Genomic DNA, 13,852 nt, shown 5'->3' with positions numbered 1-13,852 from the left:
CGTGCGTGTTTGAAGATTAGTGACTGACGCGGGATTTTGTGTGTGTGTGTGTGTGTGTGTGTGTGCATGCACGTATGCATGTTAGTCAGAAATACTGGCAAATGTGTTTTGTTTCAGTTGAGATAGAAATAACAGAAGCATGAAAAGAGATGTTAACCCTAGATAACCTACGATCAAATGCAATCCTGCCTAGACCATCTCATCTAATTCAGTTTCTTTTCTCTTTTTTTTTTTTTTTTTCCAAGTAAAGTAGAGTGTATCTATAATCTAGTAAATGCGTACGATTTATTCGATATCAGGTTTGTTTTAAAATTAAATGAAATATAATAATTAGGTAGCACGCCGATAAATTGCTTATAATAATCCTCATTTTCATTTTTGACGCAAGGCCAGCAATTTTGAAGTGGGGCAATTTTGAAGGCGCCGATGTGGGTGTGTGGTAAGAAGTACTTCCGGATCACGTTTCTGAGTTCAATCACACATGTATGGAAACTTGGACAAGTGTCTACTACTATTGCTCCCGGCCGAGCAAAGCCTGGGGCTATAGTAGAGTGGTAAACGAAAACTGAAAGAAGTCCGTCAACAGCAATTGACGAAACCGGTATGACTTTGAATCCCTTTAACAATTCAAAATACTGAGTTTTATTCCTTTTAATTTTACCTCAGTTCATCTAATTGTATATATTTACCATTACTTTTCATAAAAAAAGCCTTTATTTTTTATATCCAATGTGCATTTTCGCTTTTTTCTTCTTACTTTCCCCATATATATATATATATATATATATATATATATATATATAAATTTAAGGAATGGAGAAAACGCATGTTATAATTGCATACTTTATTCCTACATATGTTTCAAAGGATTACAACCTGTGTGATCCATAGGGATCTTTGATATTAAAATTGTAACCTTCTCATCAGGGAAAGCATGGGAATCATCTTAAACGTAAGACATTATGACCGATTATGAAAACAATAGATGGATAAGGTTATGACTTGATTCATTTGAAAAAAACCGTTAGAGAATTGGACACTGCCGGATAGTGGGTTGGACAACACATACATATAAATGTGTGAGAACGTACATGCATACATAAATACATATACACAAACACACACATACATGCATATAGATACACACACACACACACACACACACACACACACACACACACACACATATATATATATATATATATATATATATACATATATATATATATATGTGTATTTGTATATATATATATATATATATACACACACACATATATATACACTCATACGTCCACATTTATACATATGCACATACGTACCCACGCATATACAAATATACACATATGTGTGCATGTCCCCATATACACATATGTATCTATTTATATATACACATGTATAAATAGAAATAGACTCATACACATACACATAGCTATACATCTACGCCTATTACCTAATAAAATAAACAGATACGCATATACATATATATACATGTATACATACGTAAACACACGCATGCACATACATACATACATACAAATACATACATATATATATATATATATATATATATATATATATATATATATATAAAAGAAAAAGAACTCAAGTGTTTTCATATATACATACATACACATACCCATATACATATATCCACATATCCATATATATGTGCATGTGTACATATATATATATGTATACACACACACACACATACACATATATATACATACACACATATACACATACATATACATACATAAACACACATACACGCATACATACATACACACAGATACACTCATCCACACACATATATACCCATATACACATATATATATACATATATATATAAATATATATACACATATATATACATACATATACATACATATATATATATATATATATATACATACACATACACACACATACACATACACATATATATACATATACATACATACACACACAGACACACACATATATATATACACATACATACACATGTGGACATACACACTCACATAAACTTGTATACACAATCATATACACACATTTATATTTACACACACACACAAACATCTAAATGTTTACTTATATATTTTTTTAAATAAAAAATACATCTACACAAATATGCTCCCATACTTATTCACAAGTACACTCATATATGAATATATAAACAAACCTTTGTGTTAATAAATACATTTTTACACAAAAATGTACATACATCCAAAAAATCATACGTAAATGCATGTTTATATATTTAAAAAAAAATAATATTGATAAGAGTAAAAACAAGGGTAAGAGTGAAAATATAAATGATAATGCGTATATGTACACAGAAAAATCAGTTAAAACACCTCTATTTTATACAAAACCCTAAATATGTATACACAGACACACACACACATATATATATATATATATATACACGTTTTCTCTCACAGATACACGCGTATATATAAAAACACCCATACCGGTATGTTCATACGTACATAAATTTAGTATGTTATGGGTGTTACAAGGGTTTATCAAGATTTAAAATATACTCTAATTAAGGTTAATAAATTACGAAAGTATAGATAAATAATTAGAATCGTAAATAATTTTAATCTTCTAACCTTTGAGGGAAAAACTAATATGTTTTATTAGAACTATTTTAAGAATTTACTTATTACGGGTAAATATGATAGCGTTTTATAAAAACCTTTATTGTTATTTCAATGCAGAATATGTATGTTTTTGCCAGTGTTTACATTTGTAAGAATGTTCTATGAAAGTATTTACCAGATTATTCTTTGAAAATAAAATAAAAAGGAATTCTGTTACACAGAGATCGCAGAATTTTCCACCCTTTTCATATGGCTTAGAAATAGAAAGAATAAGCCAGTCTAGTTTAAATTTAATTTTTATTATCTTTAAGATCCCAAATTAGTTTGCTAAGGCTCGTGGTATTACGTTTGCTTCTATCTCTAAAGGATGAAAAATGGTTAGAAATTCTAGTGGATAAAGGTGTAGAGGAAGAACCTACATAAAAGTGAGTATTTTTGGGAGTACTAACTTGACATTGGTAGATAGTGTTTCTGAGTCTCACATTTTCACTTAAAAAACTAATTCTTTTGGAATTGACTTCTGAAATAATGATTTTGTTGTTATGACTATTACTATTATGTGTCGTGTTATTAATATTGTTCCCTATATTATTATTATTAGTGTTATTATTGTTATTTTGGTAAGGGTTAATAATGTTTGGTTCAATGATATTATTGTTTGAACTCTCTAGTGGATGCAAAAGCTTCATATTGTGTGCAGATATTATCTGTGAAATGTTCTTCATGTTAGAGAAACCGAATCTAACTTTGTGTGTATTTATGACTTGGGAGTAATGAGAGTGTTTAGGAAAGTTCTTATTTATAGCGTTTTGGAACTGGGATACCAAGTTTGATTTTACATTTTTACTGAAAGGAAGAACTACCCAGACATATTTATTAGGTTCTGGTTTAGAATGTTTTCCGGTATTGTTTATAAATAGTCTTAGTTTATTATTATCGTTGAGACAAGGTTTTATTTGACTTTTATTTCCCTTATTTCGTGAAAGGATGTTAATCTTGTTGCTATCGTTAGGTAATTTATGGTTGGGGTTATCTTCGTATTTATTGTTATTATTTAAATTAAAAGCTTTATCATTATAACTATTGCTATTAAAAATATTATTATTAATATTACTCATATCGGTTTCATAATTAGAATCTATATAATTAACCTTTTCTCTGTAACCTGCTTTTGATAAAGCTAAGTTGTAAAATTCAGCCTCCTTATTGAAGATGCATTCATTCGTAGAAAGATTGGATAGTCTAAGTGAAATATTTTTGACCAAATTTCTCGTTACTGAATTTGGATGATTGCTGGATTTACTGATATATTTTAGGTTAGTGGAGGGTTTATGATACGGGAAGAATGTTTTAGTGTGTAGATCTAAAGTGACGTCCAAGAAGTTAGCTATAGATGTTTCATCTTCAAATACTGTGTTCTTTGCTACATTGGTTTCTATTAACCCATTTATTCTATCCGAAGAATTTTTATTCATTAAGATAGAAGAAATACACATAATTATATATATATATATATATATATATATATATATATATATATATATATATATGAGTAAAAATAAATACAAAAAAGGGTTTTGTATGATCGTGTATAGAGGAATATATTATTTTATTTAAAAGAGTTCCAACTTTGTCTGTTTTTTTATGTTTTTTTTATTTATATTCTTGTAAAATTTATGTAGGATATAGAATATGGAATATATAATATATAATATAAAAAAAGATGGATGGTACAATGAAATGAAGTATTGAATGTCTTATTGAATATATGGAATATGTCTTATTAAATATATGAAATATTGAGTGTTCAATATAAAGGATTAAATATATAAATATATAAAGGCGAATACGTATTTTCTATACCTTGTGGTATTTCATCATGGCCGGTATGACAGACTGTAACAGACTGTCTTCCCACATAAATTTTACAAGAATATAAATAAAAAAACATAAAAAACAGACAGAGTTGGAACTCTTTTAAATAAAATAATATATTTATATATATATATATATATATATATATATATATATATATATATATATATATATATATATATATATATATATATATATATATATAAATAATATATAAATATATGCACATATCCATACATATATGTACATACCTACATCTATATGTATACATACATGCATATATGGGTACAAGACATTAAAAAAACGTTAAACACAATGAGAAACGAAAACATAAAAACGAAACAGAAAACGAACTTTTTTCGAACAACGAAGAAAACAACGAAAAACAGCTGGTAGTGATGTATTGAAACAATTGCAGTTATATGCAATAAAGCATATCATTGGTCAACAGGTATTTTTCATCAAGCATATGTCAAGCTGTACTTAGTGTAGTTTTTAATGCTGATTTCAAATATACAATTAGTTTTTCGACATCACATACAGTTTTCAAGATGAGAAAGTTTTTGGCTTTAGCTCATGCATTATATAGAAATTCCAATTAATGATGTGTATGCATATATTTCATTTACATCATGGAAACATACTTTTAAAATAAACTACATTATTCATTGCTGCATAGTTCAGATGCAATCTTTCATCATCTTAAATTAACCAGTCAAGTTTTGTCAGATGAAATAGGTATTTCAGCATCTCAAATTGTCCAGTCATAATTGGTCTGATGAAATATTTCATCATCTCAAATTCAACATAAGTATAACCGTTTGTATCTATTTCCTTACTTGTTTTACAGAGTTAACAATGTCAAGATGATGTCTTTTGTTATGTTTGTGGACAATTTATTGTGAAAGCTCAGAAACGTACAATAACTCCAGAGATCAAGAAGATTTATAAGCTATACTTTGACTGTCCTCTTGGAGATCAGGACAAACTGGAGATCAGGACAGGTCTTCTTATTTGGAGATCAGGACAAGTCTTCTTAGCTTGCTCAAATGGCTTTTGCAACTGGTTCAATAATAAGAAGTCCATGCTTTTTGCCATTCCAATGATATGGAGGGAGCCGAAAGACCATCTTAATGACTGTTATTCTTGCTAAGTAAATGTCACAGGATTTTCTATGAAAATAAACACAAAATTGTGTATCCCAATTTGAATTCCGCAATGAGACCCGTGCCTCACAATAGAAGTCTGCCAATTCCAGTTCCACCAGATGATGGTATTGAAACATCAGATGATGATGCTGACTGTCACGATAGTGCTGCTGAGGAAGATTACATAGCTGATGACAATAGCTTTGACCCTCAGAAATTTTCCCAAACTGAACTGAATGACCTTGTCAGAGACCTATCCTTCTTAAAAGATAAAGCAGAACTGTTGGCATCAAGACTCAAGGAGCAGTATCAGCTAGAGCATGGTGTTCGTATAACTTATTTTTGGCAGAGAAATGTGGTTCTACAATCGTGTTTTCCTGTTGAAGGCCCGCTTTGCTTTTGCAGTAACATTGATGGACTTTTCGAATGTTTATCACAAAATCATGATCCTGCAAAGTGGCATTATTTATTGACTCTTCAAATCGAAGTATAACAGCTGTACTTCTCCATAATGGTAATTTGAAGCCTTCCATTCCTATTGCACACTCTGTTCATCTTCATGGATCATATAAGAATATGGAACGTTTACTTCATGCCATTGCCTAGGAAAGCCACTCATGGAAAATATGTGGAGTTTTAAAAGTTATTAGAATGTTAATAAGAATGCAGCCAGGTTTCACAAAATACTGTTGTTTCTTGTGTCTATGGGATAGTCGGGCTACTGACAGAAATTGTTTGGAATCAAACTGGCAGACAAGAACATCATACCAGCCAGGACTGTCTGGCGTCAAGAATACACCTCTTGTAGATCCATGTAATGTCCTATTACCTCCTTTGCACATAAAGCTTGGACTGCTGAAACAGTTTGTAAAGACACTAGGGAAGAGAAATACCAGAGAAAGGTTTCCCCAAATCACATAGGCGAAGTTGAAATGGTTAATTCAGTTCAGATATTTATATATAATATCACTTTGAACATCTTGTACCCATTTCCAATTAAAAGAAATTCTGTCGTATTTTTACTATTGATATTTATGTGGCGAGAGTACAGCACCCTCCGGTGAGAATAGACAGGACCACTACATATAAATAGTAGCAGTCTGACATAGTTGGAAGTTTGTAGTTTGGTTTTCGAAGTCTAGGTACAGTTTACAGTTCGAGTTAATGTGTTGGAAATATTGATTGTTGTTGGTTCATTGCGTGTTTGTTACTGTCGCTGTTTCTATTTTATATTGTTATAACCCTGTTACAGTGTATTCTTTATCTATTGTCGACAGTATCACCTGTACTATGATGTTGGAGGTGTTAGGATATAACAGATATCAATAATTTTTTACTTACAGTTTCAAGTTGGACAGGTTTGTCATTGAACAAAATCTAGCACTCTTCTACTTGTAGACTTATCTTAATTTCATTTTTACTTCTTTTGAGGTACCATACTGGAGTGTCCTTTAATATATTAAAAACATATCTTTAAATTCCTATCAGAAGATACAGTACAAATAATCATCTTCATTTAATGTCCGTTTTCCAAGCTGGCATGACTTTGATGGTTTGACAGGATCCGGTTAGCCACATGGCTGCATCAAGTTCCAATGTCAGCTTTAGCATGAGTTCCAAAGCTGGATTCCCTTTCTAACACTAATTATAGATTTTCTTTTTGTATCTTGAATATTTTCTACATTTAGTTTGTTTTTCTTGTAATGTTCTTTATTTAATTAATGTTATTGTTTGATGACTGTTAATTGTTTTAATTTTACTTCTTCCAGGAATCATTACCATATTTTACCACTGAAGAATGATCTAGACACCCAACAACTTGTCTTCTTTTAGACATCAAATCATTATATCTTTTACAAATCAATTTCAAACAGTTATAAAATGACTGACTTATTTTGACCTGTTACTGCATCAGAGTACAATTTACCATTTGTTTGGTAATGTTCTGGTCACCTATTGGTCAGTTTTTGTTACTTTATTCACAATGACATTTTACTCTATTTTAATATAATTTTAAAACCTGACAGGTTTATTGAATCCTATGGAAAAGTCAGTTAATGCAAAAAAGATTTCATGAAATGAAAAAATTTAGGAAAACATTTCTACTGAACTGAATGACCTTGTCAGAGACCTATCCTTCTTAAAAGATAAAGCAGAACTGTTGGCATCAAGACTCAAGGAGCAGTATCAGCTAGAGCATGGTGTTCGTATAACTTATTTTTGGCAGAGAAATGTGGTTCTACAATCGTGTTTTCCTGTTGAAGGCCCGCTTTGCTTTTGCAGTAACATTGATGGACTTTTCGAATGTTTATCACAAAATCATGATCCTGCAAAGTGGCATTATTTATTGACTCTTCAAATCGAAGTATAACAGCTGTACTTCTCCATAATGGTAATTTGAAGCCTTCCATTCCTATTGCACACTCTGGGAAACATCACAACAACAGGAAGTAAAGGATGTTGCATGTTCCCAAAGCAATAATTCATGCAGAGAGTTTCCCATAAGATCTATTTTGGTCTCCCAAAACTATTCACATCAGGCCATACACTTCAGCGGCACTAAAACTGATTCATGATAAAAATTCTAGGAAGATTACTCCACAAGAGATTCTAAAATAAAAATAAAAAGTTACATTCTCAACAAAATAATTTTACTGTAAAATGTGTGGAAGTTTTGTTTTAAGATTTAACCTTTTGCAACATGGAAGGATACACAAACAGCTGAAGCTAGATTTGTGTAAAATATGCAGTAAAAGCTTTCCTTTTAGAATATATTTTCCATAAGCAGAGATACACAAATGGGAAACATCACAACAACAGGAAGTAAAGGATGTTGCATGTTCCCAAAGCAATAATTCATGCAGAGAGTTTCCCATAAGATCTATTTTGGTCTCCCAAAAATTTAAGAAATAAAAATGTAGAATTTCAATGTCAAAACAAAATAGGTTTTCTTTTTTAACCTATTGAAAGGCAGCCAGGTGAGAATGCACAACTTTGTAAAATTTGTGGTATATATTTTGGCTCCAAATATTTTATTGGCGCATAAAATCATGCAAGAAAAGTAAACTTTCTCAGTACGTCTTGTGGGAAATTGTTTTTGGTAGCTAGAACCTTATTTAGACATATTCAGATACATGATGGTAAAACTTCATTTTCTAGTCAAATTTGTTGCCGAGGTTTTTCCTCAAGAGACTAGTCTATCAAAGCATGTATTGTTGCACAAAGAAGAGAATAAGATCTGCTTTTGTATGAAATTTTTAATAAATCTTTTTCTGACAGTTCTTATTTACAAGAAAATAGGAAGATCACGCTGATGGAAGGGTCTATTCTTGTGAAGTTTGTGGTAAATTACTTTTCAAAAAATTTTGCTTGTTAAGGGATAAACAGATACATATAGGTGTAAAACCATATATGGTGTAAAACCATATATGGTGTAAAACCTTATATTTGTAAATTTTGTGGGAAATTTTTCTTATTAATAGTAATTTGACTAAACATAAATGGATACATACAGGAGAGAAACCATATAAGTGTTCACATAGCAGAAGATCTTTTTCTTCAAAGGGAACACTATCAAAACACATTCGTTTACATACATATGAGAAACCTTACAGTTATGAATTTTGTTATTAATCTTTTACTCAAAGCAGGAATTTACTTCATCACAGACGAATACATACAGGTGAGAAACCATATTGTAAACTGTTCAGAATTTATTTCTCTCTAGAACCAAACTTAGTGGAATATGTCCGTCTACATACGAGAGAAAGACCTTAACTTGTGTTATTTGTAGAAAGTCTTTCTCTCAACATACTACATTGGCAAAACATCATCAGATACACACTAGAGAGAAATCATACAAATGTGAAATCTGTCTTAAATCTTTCTCTGAAAGCTTCTGTTTCTTTGGATATAAATGAGCTCATAGAGGTGAGAAACCATATGTATACTGATGAAAATAATCCTTTCCACTGGGAAAAGAGGTAAATCTTTTTATATTAGAAATAACTTAATTAAACATCAACACTTACATTCAAGAGAAAAACTATAAAGCTGCAATATTTGTGATAAGCACTTCTTCCTAAATATATATAACTATCAAAACAATTAAAACATACAACAGAAACATCTTACATTAGTGGGATTTGCAATAGAAAGTTTCTACACCTCCATGTTGTTGGTGTGTATGTGTATGTATTCTTTTGTGGGAGTACAAACTCTTCTCGGTATTGTATTGAATTAGTTTGTTTTATTATGGAATCTGGTTTCAGTCTTTTGTTGCATTAATGTTTGTATTGTGTGTTGTGTGTGTAATGCAAGTTGTGTTCTTCTGTTGGGTAGTCGGTCTGTCGGTGGTTGTTTTATTTTATTGGATATTTGCTATATAGAGTGTGTCTTGTTTTGTGGATTGTATTATTGAATTGATAGTGTCTTGCGTAGGATGTGGCTGTTCTTAGCAGGGCTATTTTTTGCATAGTGTATAGTGTTGAGGGTCCAGGTATAGCTTCTTCATTTGTGTTCATATCTTTTTTATCATGCCCAATGCTCCAATTATTACTGGTATTGTTTTCACCTTTATGCCTCACATCTTGAATACCTGAATTTCGAGGTCTTTGTACTTCTTTTTGGGCAATATTTTGGTCAAAAGGGACTGCAATGTCTATCAGTATGCCGGAGTTTTTTGTTTCCAATATTTGATTATTAAGTCTGGGTGATTAGCTTCTATTTCTTTGTCAGTTTGAACAGGCATATCCCAGATGATTGTAGCCTAGTCGTTGTCATGTACCTTGTTTGGCACATGCTAATACCAGCGATGAGATGGCAGAAACGTTAGTACGCCGGACGAAATGCTTAGCGGTATTTCGTCTATCCTTACGTTCTGAGTTCAAATTCCGCCGGAGTTGACTTTGCCTTTCATTGTTTCGGAGTCAATAAATTAAGTACTAGCTTTTATGTTGTAGTATTGGCATATTGTCCACTGGGTATAACTACTTACTCGGCCATGTCTGTATAATTTATTTATATTTGGAATGGACTGGACAGCCAGAGATGATGTAGTCAACTGCCTCATTGTGCTAGTTGCACATTGTGCATTTGGTGCTAGGGCCTGTTTTCGTTATTTTGCTCTTGTTGTTTGTGGTCAGGCACTGGTCTTGTGCAGCGAGAATCAGTCCTTCTATTTCATTTGTTAGTACTGAGCTTTTGAGCTATTGTTGTCTTTTACTTAGGCTCACTTCTCTGTCAGACTTGCAGAGTATTGGCCATAGAGTGATTTTTATCTCCATTTCTTCTTTAGCATGTTTTGTAGTTCTGTTTTCATGTTTTTTTGTCTCTTTGACCGTTTCTGCTATGTTGTCATCTGAGATCAGTGTATCAGTGTAGTTTGTTTCTGTTTTGTATTTTGTTGCCTCCTTGTATTTAGAGAAAAGCATTTTCTTTTTCTCGTGTTGCTTTATTACATCTAGTCGTCTTCCATCTTTTTATTTCTGAGTACTTTTTCTCGTCCAACTGTTGCTATTTTATTGTAGTTCTCTAACTGTTTAATATTAGATTAGTCAAACTCTTCTTAATATTCTCTCCTAAGGCGATGAGCTAGCAGAAACGTTAGTACGCCGGACGAAATGCTTAGCGGTATTTCGTCTATCCTTACGTTCTGAGTTCAAATTCCGCCGGGGTCGACTTTGCCTTTCATTGTTTCGGAGTCGATAAATTAAGTACCTGTTGCGTACTGGGGTCGTTCTAATAGACTGCCTTCCCCACCCCCAAATTTCAGGCTTTGTGCCTAGAGTAGAAAAGAATATTCTCTCCTAATTTTCTCTTTCATTTCTGAGTGTAACATTTTAGTTGTTTCGTCTATTCCTAGATGTTCTGCGCGCATCGTGGACAGTCCTTTTCGACAGCGCTTCCGTGTCTGTAGAGTTTATCTCGAACTAGTAGCAATGCCAAGTCAGGGGTTTCTGGAAGTTATCCATGGCAGTACCGGTCTCGAAACCCCCGAAACACGTCAGCTCGTTCATCTTCGTCGACACCTGGAGTTTCCTCGAGAACATCATCGCGATCTTCATAGAGTGCTACTATTGGAGCCAAATTACGGATGAAAATGGAATACCATTAAGAGGATATAGAGAAAGGATTAACCGAGAATGACAGCAACGAAGAATGTTCCGAGCAAATGATAAGAAAGAAAGACTGGTTAACAGATTTAGAACTGGAAATAATTCAGAGAAAAGCATACGAAGACGACGACAATGCAGAGATACATAACGAAGAACTGACCGAGACTAATATAGTTCCTCAAATAGCAGCAGAAATACAAATGAATCTGCCCAATATATCAAAAGTATCTGATACAGCTATTACAGAAGAAGAAAAAGAATTGTAGATCGAGTGGTGGAGTTAGTAAGGATAGAGAATTTTGACGTGATATGTGACTTTAAGAAAGTGGACCAATGGAAACTGATGCAGCGAACAGGAAAAGTAAGCAATATATATTAAAGTATATGCACACAAACAATATCACCGAAACTAATAGACTAATAAAAGTAGCAAGTATAGTAGTAGTATAAAATATGTGATTTGAAGTAAGATGTCCCCTGAGCAATGGGAGTAAACCGAAAAGAAGAATGAACAATGAACTATGGTGGAAGAGAAGGATCCTTGGAGACATAAAAAGAATACAGAGTGATCTGTCAGTACTAGACAGAAGAAGAAAGGGAGAACCGAAGAATCAGTGCAAATATAACATGTTGGATGAAAAGCATGGTCTCGATTTCAAATGGTTACTGATAGTAATCGAGAAACTAAAACAACGTGTACAAGCCAATAGAGCAAATATCACTCGATATGATCAGAAAATCAAACAGTGCAGACAAAACAGACTCTTCAAAATTTACTAAACATGATTTTATCGGGAAATAAAAGGAGAAACAGACAAAGATACATTCACCCAAATGCAGATGAAAGTCAAAGATTCTGGAACAAGATAAGGGAGAAAGAGGAAACACACAATACTAACGCAGAGTGACTATGAAACGTGAAAGACTAATATAAATCCTCCGCAAGAAGACATTAAGTTAAGCAAAGAGACTATTTGACTAGTAAGTAGAAAGATAAGCAACTAGAAAGCGGCAGGCCAAAATGACACTCGGGGGAATTGAGTAAAGGAATTATTTGAAGACCACACAAAAATTCCAGTTTGGTTGACCAATACTGAACAGTATTTTGTCAGAAAGAAGCACCAAAGGGAATGTCTGCCCATCATGTGGTTACTGTTAACCAGAATACTGGCAGTTGAAATGTACGTGTTCATGGACCAGAATAATATCTTACTGGAAGAGCAAAAAGGATGTAAATGTGAATGTAGAGGGATCAAAGATCAACTATTAATATAAAAAAATAGTATCAAAAGATCACAAAAAAGCGCAAAATCAACTTAGGGATGGCAAAGATAGACTACTGGAAAGAATATGATATGGTTCTTCAATAGTGAATTCTGAATTGTTTGAAAATATTTTGAATTGCACACAATATCATGAATCTATTGAACCGAAGAATGAATGAATGGATCACTGAATTTACATCTGGAAGCAAAGCCTAGATTTGGTCAACATCAAAGGCGCAATTTTCCAACGAGATAGTTTGTCACCATTCTTTTTTTTTTTTTTTTTTGTATTTTGCATGGTTCCGCTGACTTTGATTTTGAGAAGTACGAAAGCTGGGTGTGAGTTCAAAGAAAGAAAAAAATAAGATTAGTCGCCTTTTTATCGACGACTTGGGAAAGATGAAAACCAACTTATTTCATTGAGTCACATTGTGCATCGCTTTAGCCTGGATATTAAAACGGAGTGTGGACTATTGACTCTAAAACGAGGTAAAGTCCAACAAGTGGATGGTGTGAATTGCCCTCGAGGAGAGAATTGACAAAGAAGGACATAAATATCTGGATGTATTGGAAGTAGGGGAATTGATGGAAAGCCAAATGAAGAAGGTATTCTCACAAGGATGAAATCGATTTTGAAAACTGAACTGAATGGGAGGAATAGGTTCCAAGCAATAAATTCATGAGTAATTATCCTCTTGAGATATGGAGCAGGAATGCTACAATGACGAACAGGGGAACTACAATGCTTGGATAAGAAAACAAGAAAGCTGCTAACAATACACGGTGCGTTCCGCCCGAAAAGTGATATTGACAGGCAACATTTCACGAGAAAGAAA

At 32.6% G+C, this 13,852-nt stretch overlaps 1 long non-coding RNA gene across 1 annotated transcript; it reads left to right on the top strand.

The window, feature by feature from the left end:
• LOC149132674 (uncharacterized) lies at positions 1-8,297 on the top strand. The gene is made up of 2 exons (XR_016244277.1): positions 1-601; positions 7,405-8,297. It is a non-coding gene; the product is annotated as an uncharacterized LOC149132674 (long non-coding RNA).
• Positions 8,298-13,852: the final 5,555 nt, after the last annotated feature.

The sequence above is a fragment of the Octopus bimaculoides genome, chromosome 14 (assembly GCF_046866305.1).
Source record: "Octopus bimaculoides isolate indiv1 chromosome 14, ASM4686630v1, whole genome shotgun sequence".
In the NCBI taxonomy this organism is placed as follows: Eukaryota; Metazoa; Mollusca; class Cephalopoda; order Octopoda; family Octopodidae; genus Octopus; species Octopus bimaculoides.
The sequence above is the reverse complement of the archived record's forward strand: the minus strand, read 5'-3'. Positions and strand labels throughout refer to the sequence as shown.